The sequence below is a fragment of the Macrotis lagotis genome, chromosome 5 (assembly GCF_037893015.1).
Source record: "Macrotis lagotis isolate mMagLag1 chromosome 5, bilby.v1.9.chrom.fasta, whole genome shotgun sequence".
NCBI lineage: Eukaryota > Metazoa > Chordata > Mammalia > Peramelemorphia > Peramelidae > Macrotis > Macrotis lagotis.
Genome location: NC_133662.1, coordinates 148807921 through 148822211, shown reverse-complemented (window position 1 = coordinate 148822211; position 14291 = coordinate 148807921).

Sequence of the window (14291 nt, the reverse complement as noted above, 5' to 3'; positions counted from 1 at the left end):
ATTTCTCTAATTTTTTCCATATGATTATGTATAACTAATTTTTTCATTAGAAAACTTTATTCATATTCTTTACTATTTATCAATTGAGGAATGAGTTGTAACCTTATAAATTTGATGCCATTCTCTATATATTTTAAAAATGAAATCTTTATCAGAACTCCTAGTTGTGAAGATTCTTTCCCAGATTTCTGCTTTCCTTCTAATTTTGGCAGCATTGATTTTATTAGTGCAAAATCTTTTTGATTTAATATAGTCAAAAAACATTCATTTTGCAGTTTATAATATACTCTAATTCATATTTGGTCATAAATTTGTCCCCCTTTATCTGATAGAATATTTCTTGATCTATTAATTTATCTATGGTGTGGTCCTTATGTCTAAATCCTTTACCCATTTTGACCTTCTTTTGGTATAGGGTATGAAATGTGGGTCTGTGCCTAGTTTTTGCCATACTATTTTCCAGTTTTCCTAACAATTTTTGTCAAATAGTGAATTTTTATCTCAGAAACTGATGTCAAAGTGTAGATTGCTGTAGTCATTTACTGCAGTTTCTTTTGAACCTATTATAATCCACTGATCCATTACTCTATTTCTTAACCAGTACCAGGCAGTTTTGATGACTGCTGCTTTATATAGTTTTAGATCTGGTAGAGTTAGACCACCTTCCTTCATATTTTCTTTTTCAGTTCCTTTGCACTTCTTGATCTTTTGTTGCTCCAGATGAATTTTGTTACTATTTTTTCTAGCTCAGTAAAATAGTTATTTGGTAGTTTGATTGGTTTGGCACTGAATAAGTAATTTAATTTAGGTAGAATTGTCATTCTTATTATATTAGTTCAATCTAACCATGAGCAATTGACATTTTCCCAATTATTTAGATCTGACTTTATGTGGGTGAGAAATGCTTTATAATTGTATTCATAGTTTCTAGATTTGTCTTCTGAGGCCCAAGGATTTAATGTTGTCTATAGTTACTTTAAATAGAATTTCTCTTTCTTTCTCTTGCTCTTTGGCTTTGTTATTTATACATAGAAATGCTGATGATTTATGTGGGTTTATTTTACATCCTGCTACTTTGCTTAATTTGTTTATTATTTCAAGGAGTTTTTTATTTTTATTTATTTTTCTTTTTTTTTAATCCACTCCGCTATTCACTTACATTTTAAGGGAAAGTTCATCCCATTCACATTCAAAGTTATGATAACTAATTCATTATTGCCCTCCATGCTATCTTCCCTCTGTTTGTATTTTTCCCCCTTTCCACCCTTTATCCATATTCCCCAGTATTTTGTTTCTGAATACCACCCCCTTCAGTGTGTTTGCCCTCCTATATCACACCCTCCCCTTTCTTTCCCCTTTCCCTTTTTTCCCTTTTCCCTTCCCTTCCTTTTGTAATTTCCCCCTTTCCCCCCCCATTACCCTTCCCTTTCTCTGTCCCCCCTCCCCTTTTCCCTTTTAATACTTGAAAGGTTAGATGTTTTATAAGTTAACTGAGTATATGTAGGTTGACTTTAAGCCAAGTCTGATGAGAAGAAGATTCACATGTTTCTCATCTGCTTCCTTCTTCCCCTCTATTACCATAGGTTTTTTTGTACCTCTTAGTGTAATGAGATTTACCCCCATTCAATCCCCTCCCTCCTTCCCTCTCTTTCCTGTCCCCCTTTTTAAGGAGGTAGTGTTTTTTAGATCATTCTATCTAAGTCATAGAAAATTCTGAGTGTCTGTCCCTTCTAGTTCAGTATATTCTATTGAACAGAGTCAAAATTCCTGAGAGTTATTAGAGTCTTTCTCCCAAGTGGGATTAAAGCTAGTTACATCTCTTTAGATAGCAGTCTCATGGATAGGTCATGAATGTCCTTCATTTCTGGCTAGGTATATATTCTCTCTGTTAGAGTTACCATTCTCAGGATTTATGAGAATCTTTTTCCCCTGGGATATAGCCAGTTTCAACTTACTGGATAGCATTTTTTTCCTTTTACCACCCCCTTGTTTTTTTAACCTTTTCATGTGTCTCTTGAACCTCTCAAGGAGTTTTTTAAATGATTTTCTTGATTCTCTAAGCAAAACATATCATCTGCAAAGAGTGAAAGCTTTGCTTCCTCATTGCCAATTCTGATTCCTTCCATTTTTTTCCTTCTCTTATTGCTAAAGTTAGCATTCCTAATACTATATTGAATAGTAATGGTGATAATCACCTTTTATCTTTTAGATCTAATAAATGTATTTAATCATTTTGCCATTGATCTACTTATGTGTGTCCTTTCATAAATTCAGCAAAAAAAAGGGGGAATTCAGAGAGAGAGGGAGAGAGAGAGAGAGAGAGAGAGAGAGAGAGAGAGATTGATTCACATCTGCTGCTGGAACATTTCTTTGATTTGGAATAAATAATAGAAAATAATTGATTTAATTTTTACAATTTCCCATAGCAAAAAAAAGAGAAACTTAGTTTTGGATATTTCTAGGCAAACAAATCATCTGCTTTGTTTGAAGGAGGCCAGGAAGTATGAGAGATAGGGTCTTGGCTAATTTCCCTTACCATTGTTTCAAAGGAAAACAAATGATCCAGAGGAAAGAAATGAGGAAGGACATAAAAGTCATATTGGAGGAAGATGAGAGAGTGGTTGAGAAAGGATGGGGATTCTAGTCAATGGATATGATCACCTCCCTACAAACCCAGCATAGTGGCATATCTATAAACACTGCCCTTCCCCCCTCCACTCCCTACATCTAGATCTATTTGAACTAGATGAGTTCTGAGGTCCCTTTCCAACTTTAATTGTATTGTGCTTCTTACATTATAGGTGCTGAATAAATACATATAATGGAATTGATTATAGTTAATAGACATCAAAATAGAAATAAGAGAATATTTACATTAACCATTCACAAGAGGTCCCACTTCTACAAAATGATTCCACTATGACTTTTTTTATTCTGAACTTAATAAGAACCAAATAAAATAAACATTTTCATATGCAAAATATAACAGAAAAAGAGACTTTCATATGAAACTATGAATCTCTTTTGCAAAGGTTTACTTTTCCTTTTAAGTATATAAATTCTGCGTGTAACTTTCAAAACTATCCTGCTTGTCTGTGTTTCTCTTTTGCACATTTAAAAAAAATGCTCCTGTTACATTCTTCTCTTTTTGACAGCCCTATCCCTAACCATACACTTCCTCTATCCTCTTCCCTTTGAAAAAAAAGAAAGAAAAGCATACCCTTTGCAACAACCAAGCAGAATCAAACAATCAATTTCATCATTGACCTTGTCAGAAAATGTATGCCTCATTCCTCAGCTTGAGTCCATCACCATTCTTGGGAGATTTCTATCTGACTTAAAATGAATGGTTTGTCATTTAAATTGGTGAAGCAGAATCACACCATTTTTAATCTTAATTTTTTCAACTCATATTGACAAATGGAATCTTTCTACTTATTTTCCTGGTAGCTGAAAATATGTAATTTGACATTTTACCTGGGTCAGGGATGTCTCTAGGATAGTTGGTTTTTGCAGGAGTATTAAGAATAAAAGAATGAAAACAATAGCTTTACTAAGCTTTTAAATACCCTTGGCAAAATTTTATCTGGTTATGTATGTATGTTTTTTTAGCTTATACCTTTGCTTTCTATAATACCCTCCTTTCTTAAAAAAATAGTTGTGGAACTGATGAGATGAAGTTGCTAAAGAATGGTAGCATAGCCCTTACTACAGAAATATTACATGTTTTATAAAGTATTGCATCTAAATTACCATTTGATTTGTATTTCTTGTATTTACATTACTTTCACTAGTTAAGTAGAAAGAAAACACCTTCTAACTTCCTTAAGGCCATCATCTTTCTTACTTCTTTTTTTAATCTCCTTTTCTCTTCCACTCTTAATCCTTCTGCAAAAGCAATTTTGTTAGAAGCTTCATGATGGATTCTAACCTTTTTGGAGAATCTGACTGCATCTCTTAGTGCATATATTGTTTCCTGGAAGCAAAGGAGGAGGGAGGGGAGAAGAGAGAGGGGAAAAGAGATATGGAAGAACTGAATTCAATCTTTCAGATCAATGAGCTATCCCTTAATGCAATGAGGCAGTAATTGACTTGCCAATGGCTCTGCAATGATTCATTTGAAGCCACTCTGTTTGTGTGTGTGTGTGTGTGTGTGTGTGTGTGTGTGTGTGTGTTTGTGTGTGTGTGTGTGTGAGTGCCATAAGATTAAAGGTTTAGAGATTTCTTAAGATTAATACTGGTACTTAATCCAATAATAATATAACAATAAATAAATAGTTACAAATACTATTTTAAGATTTTGCAAAGTACTTTACATATATTATCTCATTTGTTCCACATCACAATCTATGAGGTACACATAAGGTATTTTGATCTCCAATTTATAGTTGGGGAGATTGATGTTCTGAGCATCATAGTAATTTGCCCATAGTCTTCTAGCTATAAATTTTTGAGTCAGGATTTGAGTTCATTTTCCTTACTTCAAGCCTAGCATCTTGTCCATCACAGCATAGTACTTCTCTAGTCAGTGAGATAAGAGCCCTTGATGATTTCAAGTTACAACTTCTAGACTGGCTACAACCAAACATAGTAAAAGAACTGGTGGATGTGATTGGTGAACTGCTATCATTGATCTTTAAAAGTCTGGGGAGGAAAGGAGAAGAACCCCAAGTCTGGAAGTGGGCAATATTCAAAAGAAAAGAGTAGATAGATTCTTCAAATGACAGGATGATTTCAATTCCTGGGAAAAAATTCTAGAAAATGCAATTAAATTAAATTTAAGGGTTAGGTTGTTAGCCTATAAGAAAGGAAAATGACAATCACTAAAGAGCAATATAGATTTATCAAGACAATTCGCAGAATCTCAGAATGAAAGAAAATCATAGAAGTTGCCTAGCCAACAAGTAAATGGACCAAAATTCCCTCTAAATTTAACTCTGATAAATTATCATAGAGCATTTTTTTTTGTAGTTCTCAGTGAGGAGGAAACCCATTATTCCCTAAGGCAGCTAATTCTACTTTTGAACAATTTTGGTTGTTAATGGATGGAAGAAGTACTGAATCACCCATCTTATTACTTAATTCATGTGTTATGGATTGGAATAGGAAAAAAGAATTTCCAACTCTCCCTTAAAAAAAACAACTTTAATAGATTCTGCCACCACTCCCTCAAGCTACTAATCTATATCTTTCCTTTTTTTTTAAGTTCCTCAAAAAAAAATCTCTGTATGTTCTACACTCATTGCTTATACTTTTCACTCATTTCTCAACCTTTTGCAATCTGGCTTCACCCCTTATCAATTAAACTGATACTGTTTTCCAAGGTAACCAGGGATCTTTTAATTGTCAAATCTGGTGGGCAGTCAAAAATAGCACTCATCATCTTTTCCCTAAAATTCACTCCTCCTGTGTTAAGGTATCACCATCCTCCCTTGCATTATTTTCAGTTATTCACTTCTGTAACATATCTAATCTGTCACCAAATCTTATTGATTCTGTTTGTCATGTCTTCCATATTCTTTTCTTTCTACTCAATCACCAACACCTTTCTGGTGATCATTTTTCCTTATCATCTCTACTATTTCAATAAGTTTTTTTAATTGATTCACACAAGTACGAGTCCCATAATGATAGTCCAACAAAGTCCAATAGATTTGAAGATCAAATAGAGATTGTTTGATATTTAAAGCCCTATACAGTCTGCTCCCTATCTACCTTTCCAGTCTTGTAAACACATTACTACCTTTCATACATTCAATGATCTGGTTCAACTGATGTTCTTACCATTCTTCACATACAGCACTGCATCTCCCTTCTCCATGATTTTACACTAGCTGCACCCTAATAGTTCAAGTGCTATTCTCTTCATGAACCCTTTACTGATCCCCCTGTTGTTAGTGCTTCTCTCTGTCCAAATTATGATATTTCTTTTTCATATATCTATATGAAAATTAGTATTGTAGGTAGAAATAAATGTGTAGTATTTATTAAGGACTTACTTTGTGCCAGTATACTAAGTGCTAGGAATACAAATACAAACAGAAAGCAAGATAATGCCTATCCTTGAGGAGCTTCCATTCTAATGGAGGAAGCAACACATAAATGAAGCTGAAAAGGAGGAATGGCAGGGAGTGAAAATAGGAAGAAGGGCAGTGAGGTTTGTAGAAAAAATCCAGGAGAGTTGGGAGTGTAGCCTGGAGATGTCTTTGGGTGTGTGTGTGTGTGTGTGTGTGTGTGTGTGTGTGTGTGTGTTTGAAGAGGGGAGAGAGAGAGAGAGAGACAGACAGACATTATATAGGAAATTCCCAAAGTCTCAAGCTTGTGGGACACCATTGTGTGTATATATATGCACACACAATGGTGTCCCACAAGCTTGAGACTTTGGGAATTTCCTATAATATATATATATATATATATATATATATATATATATATATATATATATATATATATATATATACATGTTTTCTCTCATTCAACAAATATTATTGATTGATTAAATGTATGTTTAGAAAGAGTATTCAATTCAGTGATGTCAGAGATACCATTCCTATAGCTTCATCTAGACCTAATGGATTTTTTTGCTCAGTATTATCTTTGTTTTAAGAAAAATTTTGTTCATCAAGAAATTTATTCTGTCAAGCCAAACCAGTTTACTGTATAATTTGTGCCTGAATCATGAGAAATAAGTTTTTCACCACAACTGCCTTCTACAAAAAACTTTTAGGAGAAGCTTAAATCATCTTTATCTCTAAAATGCTTGTAATTTGTGTTCTCTACATTTATAATCAGTGGGCTGAGCAGATGGCAAAAACTCAGCTTGTATAACATCATCATAAAACAACAAAAAAGTCAGAAATTTTCTTTACTAGAATCTTATTTTACTAATTGAAGACTTTTTTAAAACTCTACTAGAATATACTACAAGAAATTATGATGAGATACTAAAAGTTCAGGATGAAGCTCAAAAAATTGAGATTTTACCATACTAGAAAGCTAAAGTAATTCATGAATGTTCTAGGGAACATTAGAATAGAATTATAACTACCTCAGAATGGTGGCAGTGATCATAAAACAAGATTTATGACAAAGCAGGGGAAAAGAAGAATTCTTCAAACTTTTGAACGTGTTGGATTGAATTTTTATGCTTAGTTATACAATTTTGTCAGAAGAAATTGTTTTCTGAAAAGTTAAAAAATTAACTTCACCTGTGTCAAAGTTCAGAGGACTTTTCCCCCCAGTTTTCAGTTTCACCTGTGAGGGTATAATAAACATGAAAAGCTTCCTATGAGGAAGGCCTTGTCTTTTGGAGCATCTGAGGCAAAATGGACAGTCAGGAGTTTGCTCTGTTTGCTCTCATCACACAAGAAATTGTGTCATGTCACAGCAAGAAGTCTGGACATCAGCCCTGTCTATATTTGTCCAAATAACACAAGACTTATGAACATTGTCCCAAGCTGTTTCTATGTTGACCATCTGCTACATTCATAATCCTGAATGATTTAGAGCCTTTAGCATAGGGGACCAGGATGACACAATCTCAAATATCATTCAATTTCAAGATGAGTATAATTTCCCCTAGTCTTTTCTAATAATGGTTTTCTGCTTGATTCAATTCGATTCATCAATTCTAAACAACTTACGAAAGTAAGGAATACCAAGAAATATGAGATGCAGTTCCCGTCCTCAAAAGATTTGTAAATTAATTGAAAAAAATAAAACTCACACCCATGTAAACATTCAAAGAGCAATGTAGCACTCTATGTAGAGAATGAATTCAAAGAAGGGAATGATCAGTAAAATGTGCATTCCATGAAGGTAGGAATTGTGTTATTTTTGTATTTCCATATATCTTTGTTAGGCATTATACTATGGTGGACAAGGAAATGGCAAAACACTCCAAAATATTTGCCAAAAAAACCCTAAACTTATGCCTAGCATAGGGACTATAATTTATGGTCATAGAGAGTTCCTTAGGTAAACTGAGAGTTATATGATTTGAATAGGATCAGAGAACTAGTATATATAGACATCTAGTTATCTCTATTGATCTATCTATATATCTATCACAGAGGCAAGATTTGAATCCAGACCTCCTTACCTCCCAAAGTTAGTCTATTATGTTTTACAAATCACCTCTCACCTTTCACAAGAGGCTCATAATGCTTAGTGAACTAAATTCATCCTTCCTGTCACCATGTTAAACAATGACCTCAGCACCATCTTTGCCATGCTCTCAAGTTTAAGGTTGACTCTTTCAGCAGCCTTGGGGTTTTTGTTTAACCATGTAGAATGACAATGAAAAGTCAAATTACCAGTGATGGCACAGTCCCCCTGAGACAAGAAGTAATGAAGGTGGGATTTTGCTGCTTAGTTATTTTTCAGCTGTGTCCACTGCGCCATCTAGCTGCCCCGATGAAGGTGGGTACCACATCTTTCAAAGCTAATTTTGTTTGTTCTTCATTTTTGAAGAAGACCATAACAACAGGGAGGTGATGCCATGACAAGCACATGAGTTGGATTTGAGTGAAGGGTGCTGTGCTATGTCACCAGCCTCACTTTCTCCTCCAGAGCCATCTGAGTCCAGTGGCCAGAAATGAATCAGGAGACTGGAGATGGCCCTGGATATGAGGCATTCAGGGTTAAGTGACCTGACCAAGGTCACACAGCTAGCAAGTGTCAGAGGCTGGATTTGAACTCCCATCCTCCTGATTCCAAGGCCAGTGCTCCATCCACTGTACCATACTAGAGACCCAAATGTCATAGGAGAAAGTTGAACAGAACAACACTGGATAAGATTCATCCATCACTAGTTATGATCCTTTTTGACATATTTCCTTTAGTGGTGTGGGGACTTTAAAGTTCAAATTAGCCACTCAATTTTTTCCCATTACAGTATTTTAATGGTGGTATCTGTCTTCTTTTCTACTTAGAATTTTAGAGCTAGAAGGAACCTAAAAGAATTTGGTGAATCAGTGGATCAGAAACACTTCAGTTCAAATGCTGCCTTTGACTTATCTGGGGTTATCCATGTTTCTTTCTTATCCCCAATTTCTTCATCTCTAAAATGATGATAATACTGCCATCAGTTTCACAGAATTTAGGGATAAAATGCATAATAATATGTAAAGTGCTTCATGTAAGAGCTTAATGAGACTAAATAGTTGAGGAAATGGAGATCCATAGAAAGTCACAGGTTTTATAGTTTATTAGTACAAAACTGAAGCTTGAACTGTGATCTTCTGACCATCTCTAATACTTTCTGTATAACTTCATGTTGCCTCAGGGATATCTTAAGTGAACCAGATAACCAGAAAGGGGCCTCAACAACCCTTTAACTGAGTCACACTGCTCTGCATAGGTATAGGTAGGATGCAATCTAGAAGACATTTTAAAGGACTATGTCTATCCTTTCAGCCTCAGAGCATCTCAGGTTGGTATTTTTTGCTGTTCCTCTCCTTTCCTATTCTAATATGTAGCAGGAAGTCTAGAGCAAAACAACAGAAAGACTAAAAAGAATCTCTGTTTAAGCATTTTGTGTCTCTTTTACATGTTATGAATTCTTCTGGGTCCACAACCCTGACTGGTGAAGCCTCATTCCTGGCAGTGACTAAAGTTTATAGTTACTCCTTTGGATTTAACCTTTAAAAGGGTGCTGATATAGTCTGAATACAAATTGAAGCCTACTATTTTTCTCTTCCTTTTTTCATTCTATTTTCTTAATATTTGTCCAAGTCTTCTTATAAAAAATGAATAATTTGAAATTGTTTTATATGATTACACAACTATAGCCTTTATCAGATTACTCACCATCTCAGGGAGGGGAGAGCAGAGGGAGGAATAGAATTTGAAACTCAAAACAAAAAAAAGTGTTAAATATTGTTTTAAAATGTAATTGGGGTAAAATAAAATAAATTTTTTAAAAGGGTATTAGGCCTGTATTCAAGAGAGTTTGTGAGAGGATGTTTGGACAGATAAACATGCTGTGGGACTATGTTCCCTGGGGAACTTGCAAGGGTCCCTCCTAGGGGACTATGCAACCCTCTAGGAGAGAGGGAAAAAACAACACCAGATGGAGACTTACCCTGTTGCAGACTCCACAGAGTGCAGAAGAAATGGAGATGTCAGAGACAAAGAACTATTACCAGATGAGGATAAAAAGAAGATTCAATGTAATGGGGAGCCAAGGTATGGAAAAGCAACCCAGTTTGATCCTTTTCTTGATACAGTGAGATATAGGCTATGTAACCAAAGAAAAATGTATTTCCCTAGAAGACAAGTGTTTTGTTTTGTTTTGTTTTTTAAAACTATGGCATTGGGGTGGCTAGATGCCACAGTGGATAGAGCACCGGCCCTGGAGTCAGGAGGACCTGAGTTTAAATCTGGCCTCAGACACCTAATAATCACCTAGCTGTATGGCCTTGGGCAAACCACTTAACCCCGTTTGCCTTGCAAAAACCTAAAAAATAAATAAATAAAATTATGGCAGCTCCAAAGTCTATACTCTTTCCCCACATAGGATAGTATTATGTCAGGAGTATGAAGAAAACTAGAAGTCCAAGAAAGATGGAATGGAAGTTGCCAGCATTTTCATGGGTGTCTGTATGTGAATCACTTTTGTGTCCTTTACTATGTAAATAAAACCTGTTCTGCATTTTTTTTTAGCCTGAGAGAGGCATAAGCCAAATTCTAATGTTTCCAGGAGAAATTTGAATAAGGATGCAAACGAAGGAGGTTTTAAAGAGAAGACCAAAGATTAAATCTGGTCTATGCCAGCTGAATGACTCAAGAAAGGGCTACAGGTTACCCTCAAGATTGAACTAGAACCAGCATCACCTGGGAAGTGAGAACTGATGGATAAATTTTCATTATGAACATTTACAACTGGGAAATTGGCAAAGGTTACAAATTAGGGCTTGATTTATTGTTTTATTGATCATCATTCTAGACTAAAGAAAGTGATGGGAAAATGTTAATAAAACAAGTTAAAATTAAAGTGTGTTTTGGATACTTTCTTTGTAGGTACTTGCAACTGATCAATTGCTAAACATTTGTCAGAACACCTCTGAAAATCTTTCTAGAACTTATTTTTTCATTTCCTTTTCCCTGTCTTTTCTTCTTTCCTAAACTATTTAATGGGAGTGGACATACAGTCTTTTTTTTTTTTTTTTTTTTTTAGGTTTTTGCAAGGCAAACGGGGTTAAGTGGCTTGCCCAAGGCCACACAGCTAGGTAATTATTAAGTGTCTGAGATCGGATCTGAACCCAGGTACTCCTGACTCCAAGGCCAGTGCTTTATCCACTACGCCACCTAGCCGCCCGATATACAGTCTTAAATGTCACACAAATATCTGTAGGAATTTTTATTATGATGAAGTAAAGAATCATTTTATAAGGAGTAAATAAACTCCTTTAATTTACCTAGAAGTCTGGTTTTTTCCAAGTTAAATTTCCTGTGCTTGCTAATAAAATGACAAATCTGAAGGTGATTAATAAATCAATTAGATAAATAAATTTAGATGGAAATGAAATAAAGATTGTGTTATACAAAATGGAGAATTCATGCTCACTTATTTAAGCAAATCAGACCAACAGTGTTTTGTTTATTTGTGTATAATGAGGAGAGACTAAGAATATTTGTCCCACTTAAATCACAGAACATATTCATTATAAACCTATAAATTAAACTATTGACCAACCACTAGATCAGAAAAGTCACACCAAGGCTAGGCTCTTTCAGGGAAAATGAAGCAGAGAATTACATTAATTATTTGGATCAATTTGAGTAAAAAGCTCTGAAATAAAATGTCTTGGACTTGCATTGACTTGTTTTTACTCCAATAAGAAATCTCTACATTTTGTTTAGCCTGGAAGCAGTGACAGACTTCATATTCTTGGGTTCAAGGATCACTGTAGACAGTGACAACAGCCATGCTCTTTTGAAGGAAGGCTATAATATATCTGTACAGCATACTAAAAAGCAGAAATATCACCTTGTGGACAAGTCTGTGTATATATATATATATATATATATATATACACACACACACACATACACACATATATATATAATCAAAGCTATGGTTTGTATGAATGTGAGAGTTAGACTATTAAGGAAAGCGGCACTAAAGAAGTGATGTTTTCAAATTATGGTAATGGAGAAGACTTTTGAGAATTCCTTGGATAACAAGGAGATCAAATCAACCAATACTGAAAGAAATTAATTCAAACTACTTATTAGAATGACAAATACTGAAACTGAAGCTTAAATGCCTTGGCCACATATTGAGAAGATGGGATTCTTTGGAAAAGATTCTCATTTTGGGAAAGATTGAAGGCAAAAGGAAACGGGGATGGCCAGGGGATGAGATGCATCAATAGTATCTTGGGAAAAAATGAATATGAACTTGGACAGACTTTGGGAGATGTGGAGGATAGAAGGGCCTGGCATGCCATGGTACATGGGATCACAAAGAATTGGAGACAACTGAATGGATGAATGACACTGATTATTGTCAGAACTAACTTGAAAAGCTAATCAGTTGTCTGACTGCTACTGAATCTCATCTGTCTGGCTGATAGTTTTGACAAACTTTTACTCTGATGTATTGAAGCATGTTTTAGAACAATTGAATTTGAGAAAAGGTTTTCCTGAATAACTTTATGAATGTTCAATCCTTCCAGATTCATTAAAGTCATTGTAACATTAAAGAGAGGCAACTAGATGGCAAAGTAGATATGACTGAAAATGATTAAGTATACATTTTATGTAATAACTATGATTTTCTGAAACATTTCTTATCTCATCCCCATTCATGAGGAAAATTTATCCCATAGCATATGTATTAAGGATACTATGCCAACCCCCTCTTAAATGGGCAGGTTGGGTTCTGTGGTAAGTAAAAATGAAATATAGGTAAACTGAGGTAAGTTTTCCAGGCAAGATTTCTAGCTTATTAACAGAAATACACATAATTATTAATTAAATGGGTCAAACAGTAGATCAGTTACTAAAAAGATCATATTTATTGAGATAAGCAAGGAAGGATGTAGGTAGTATAAAAACCTTATAATTAGCTGCAGTTGGGGAAAGTAGACTGGTTTTCAGGTCTGGCTGATCATGACCCTTTCCATCAATTAATGGATGCTAATTGCTTTATGAGCTTCAGCTGCCTTTAGTAATCTTGGCTAGAAAAACAAACTACTCAATCAGGATTCTTTCCTAATCCATTAGCCTTCCCCTTGTTAATCAAGTCACCCCTAACTTTGACAAGGAAAAGTAAGAACAGAAGAACTCTCCTCCTGGGGAGTGATCCAGCCCAAGATGGTTCTTCTATTTATAAGTAATCAAAGAAGGGTCACACTGTAAATAATACTCAACCATAGTTCCAACTGGAAGAATTCTCATTTTTAACTAAGAAATGACTAAGAAATGGGATTTGACAAATGCAGGATTACAGAATAATCTTAATTATTAAATGACACAGCATAATTTAAATTTTCCTCAGTCCTCAGTAAAAAGTTACTGTTTCTGTTACCCTTTTCTAGATTCCTAGATTCCAGGGGTATCCCTGAGAGCATGTAAGTACTTGTAATGCCCCAAACCAGTGTCTTTTCCTAAATATAGATCAACCAGTTACTATCTTTCCAATCTAACAAGTGATAAGTGCCCCAATATGGGTTTACTCATTTATCTCTTCTCTATGTCAATTGTTTAATATCAGATTTTACAAAGGGATATTTACTGAGAAGATATAGTAAACACAAAAAAAATACAAAAAAACTCTGAAACAGGGAACACACTTTCCTCTACCATCTCAGTCCCTGGGAAGGTAGACTTCAACCTAAAGTGGTTCCCTCCACAGGTGCATCTCACTAAGTTCACTTCTGGTTGTGGCATGACTGATGAAAGAATCACTCCCCTGCTGCTAGAATGGGGTCTCTCAGCTGTTGATCAATTCTTGGCTGGGCTGAATCAAGCAGATAGATCCTCAGAATTGACTCCTTACCAGGTTCAGCTGCTGGCAACCTCTGCTACAGACACAAGGTTATAGACTTCCAATTGCTCTTCTGACCTTTCAAAGCTCAGAGGGTTATGGCCTTGTTCATTGGAAAGAAGAAACACAACAGACTCAGAAAAATTGTAGGCATACATTCATGAACACATGGTAACCTGGGTGAAAGAGGGTCTGATGGGACCCTCCCCCATCCAGAGACTATGGTAGTTATTCCTTCCATTACCACTAAAGAACAGTGAGAGAATTCATCTGTTTATGCCTTCCAGCTAAGCAA